At 43.0% G+C, this 3652-nt stretch overlaps 1 pseudogene across 1 annotated transcript; it reads left to right on the top strand.

The window, feature by feature from the left end:
• The first annotated feature begins 1680 nt into the window (after positions 1–1680).
• On the top strand, positions 1681–2564 carry LOC117085187 (annotated as a pseudogene). The gene has a single exon (XR_004437851.1). The product of XR_004437851.1 is annotated as a proteasome maturation protein-like (transcript).
• The last annotated feature ends 1088 nt before the right edge of the window (positions 2565–3652 follow it).

The raw sequence follows: 3652 nt of genomic DNA, 5'->3' as shown, positions 1-3652 counted from the left end.
GTATTCCTCTTGCCTTCAGCAAACACCTCAGTTGGCTGTGGTTCTTTACCTGTTGGGGTGGCCCAAACTTTCATTTCTGAAGGTCCTGAGCTATTTGTAGTCCTCCCTGGATTGGGTCACTCTTCATGGGCGTTAATCACAGGACATGGTGATACTAAGAGACATGCTAAGGAATCTCCTACGTTCCATACATCCATAGTGGAGTAGCAGTTCAGTTTCCCCTTGGAAGTCATGATCACTCACCCCGGGCAGTACAAAAACCCTCTTCTTTGCCTGTTGATTGATTTGGGGTCATGAGGAGCCCTAAATGGCTGGGTGGGCGTCTTAACTTCCAGTTCAAAATAATCATTTCTTTGTCTCCTCACGGAAGAACTTCTCCCTTTGGAACTAAGACCTCTAGGCCAGCAGAAAAGAGGTTGCAGGAACAGAAAGCAAAAATGTTGCTAGTGGAATACTAAAGGTTATAGTGAATGGTGACACTCTCATTTCTACCCTTCGACTCCTGGACCCATGAATCCTGGTTATGGGAGGAACAGTACTATATACTGGCTGCTGATTCAGAGATTTATACAGTCTTTTAGAAAGCCTTGCCCCAGCCCTGCCTGGTACTGCCACCTAGCTGACACTGTTATTGAGTTTTCAACAGGCCATTTCACTGATCTATCAATGCAGCTCCTAGAGGATGGTGCGGAACGTGAGAAGATCAGTGAATTCCATGAACATGCACCCACTACCACACTTTCTTGTGAAGTGAGTTCCTTGATCAGAAGAAATACTCTATAGGATGCCATTATGATGGATAAGGCATTCTGTAAGTCCATGGATGGTCATTTTGGCAGCAGCATTGGATGCAGAAAAGATATATTCATCTCCAGAGTAAGTATGTATTCTATTAAGAATGAAGCACTGTCCCTTCCATGGTGGAAATGGTCCAATGTAATTAACCTGCTGCAAGGTGGTAGGCTGATACCTCAAGGAATGGTGCCATATTGAGGACTCAGTGTTGGTCTCTACTGCTGGCAGATTGGGCTCCCGCAGAGGCCGTAATCAGATTGGCCTTGGTGAGTGGAAGTCCTTGTTGCTGAGTCCGTGCATAGCCTCCATCCCTGACACCATGGTCACTTCATACATGAGCCTATTGGGTGATGATAGGGTTGCCTGGGAAGAGAGGCTGACTGGTACTCACAGACTGCATCACCCTATGCCCTTGATTATTAAAACCCTCTTCTGCTGGGGTCCCCCTTTGATGAGTATTCACATGGAACTAACATATCTTCCTGTTTTATGCCCACTCAAAGAGGTATATCCGCATATCTGTTTCCCAGATTTCCTTGTCACCAGTTTTCCAACCACGATCTTTTTAAGTCCTCGATTATCCAGCCAAACTAATGGAAGCAGCCCACGAATTGTATATAATCGCACATCTGGCTGTTACTTTTTCCTGGCAAAATAAACAACCAGATGCATTGCTTAAAATTCTGCCCACTGGAAGGATTTCCGTCCACCACTGTCTTTCAGGATGCCCCAGGAAGGAGCTGCGGTGCTGCAGCTGTCCACAGTCAGTGGTGCCTGCACGTCATGCAGAACCATCGGTAAACCTGTCCCAAGCCTTTTCTTTCTATGTCAACTGATGGTAGTGGACTCCCCATGAGGTCATAGGTCCAAACTGGGAAAGAAAAGGCAGTGCAGGAGCAGCGGGGTCGACTGACGGTAACTGGGCAGAGAGGGTGTTCGCAGAGCTGCTGAAGATGAATGCCAGGGGACTTGGATCTGAGCTAAAGGACAGTATTCCAGTTACTGAACTTTCAGCAAGTGGACCTTTTGAAAGTCATGATCTTCTTCGGAAAGGTTTTTCTTGTGTGAAAAATGAACTTTTGCCTAGTCATCCTCTTGAATTATCAGAAAAAAATTAGTTCCAGCTCAACCAAGATAAAATGAATTTTTCCACACTGAGAAACATTCAGGGTCTATTCGCTCCACTAAAATTACAGATGGAATTCAAGGCAGTGCAGCAGGTTCAGCGTCTTCCATTTCTTTCAAGCTCAAATCTTTCATTGGATATTTTGAGGGGTAATGATGAGACTACTGGATTTGAGGATATTCTTAATGATTCATCACAAAGTGAAGTCATGGGAGAGCCACACTTGATGGTGGAATATAAACTCGGTTTACTGTAATAGTGTGCTGTTCATGGAAACTGAGGGCTGCATCTTGTTTATAGTCGTCTTTGTACTGTAATTTGATGTACGCAACATTAAAAGTACTGACACCTGAGAATTTCTGCTCAAGTAGTATCAGTGATCATTTAAAATTTGGGGGCATCTTTGGTTTACAGCCATGTGACAATTAAAAGCACTAAAGGGGGATCATGTTAAAGCTCTTAAATTATATTAAAACAATAGCCTTTGTCTTTAAAAAAAAAATGTTGCTCATGAATATTATAAAATGATCTACAGGTTTCAGTTCAACCTGTTTTCTAAGTTTTCTGTAAACTTAGTTTGAATAAGCATTTGAGTCTGTAAACTTTGTAGTAGCATCTTTCAGAATAAACATTTTTAATTGATTTCAGTGGCAACTCTTCAAATTGAGTACAATATGAGATATATCAGTATCGTCCATTAACACTCATAAGAATAATATTTACTGTATCAGTGCTGTTTTAGGGTTATAGCTATTCTTTTTTTTTTTTTTTTTTTTTGAGATGGAGTCTGGCTCTGTTACCCAGGCTGGAGTGCAGTGGCCGGATCTCAGCTCACTGCAAGCTCCGCCTCCCGGGCTTACGCCATTCTCCTGCCTCAGCCTCCCGAGTAGCTGGGACTACAGGCGCCCGCCACCTCGCCCGGCTAGTTTTTGTATTTTTTTAGTAGAGACGGGGTTTCACCGTGTTAGCCAGGATGGTCTCGATCTCCTGACCTCGTGATCCGCCCGTCTTGGCCTCCCAAAGTGCTGGGATTACAGGCTTGAGCCACCGCGCCCGGCCAGCTATTCTTTGATTCAGGGTTGAAAAGTAGAAGTTCCAAGGTTTTGATTTTGGTCTGCTCTTTAAGTGAAGAATTAAAGCAACCGGTAGATGTAGGTTAAACTTTTACTTCATAGACTTATTATGTAATTAATGTATTACCAAGCAACACTGTTAAAGAAAAGTGAACTCATTTTTTCTTGTTGTTAATTTATATATTACAACATACCATAAGATATTCTGTATGAAATTGGTATATACAAATTTACATTTTTAGAACATTAGTGAATGAGTCATCTTTTACAATTAAAAGTATATTTTGATTATCAAAAAAAAAAAAAAAGGCAGTGCAGCAGAACTGGGGACCATGGCATTTGGGACACTTCATGTAAATTACTTGTGCCTTCACGACCTGCTCAGACCCCATCATGTATACACCACTTCCATTGGATAATGGAGTGCTGCTGTGCATGCCTCCATTTATAGCTTGGTAGGCCAGCTAACACTCAATTCCTTATGGTCAACTCAGGCCCCAGGGTAACTTGCTGGCTCATGGTTCAGTCTCTACTAAGGCTTGATGGCAGGCCAAGGGCTATTTCTCAAAACAAGTGTAGTTCACCACAGTGGATGGCAGGGCTTGCTTCAAAATCCTGGGGGCCTGTGCTGTGATTCACCTAATGGGCCTGCTAAAGA

This window comes from Trachypithecus francoisi, unplaced genomic scaffold, assembly GCF_009764315.1.
Source record: "Trachypithecus francoisi isolate TF-2019V2 unplaced genomic scaffold, Tfra_2.0 Lachesis_group1, whole genome shotgun sequence".
NCBI classification, from domain to species: domain Eukaryota; kingdom Metazoa; phylum Chordata; class Mammalia; order Primates; family Cercopithecidae; genus Trachypithecus; species Trachypithecus francoisi.
The sequence above is the reverse complement of the archived record's forward strand: the minus strand, read 5'-3'. Positions and strand labels throughout refer to the sequence as shown.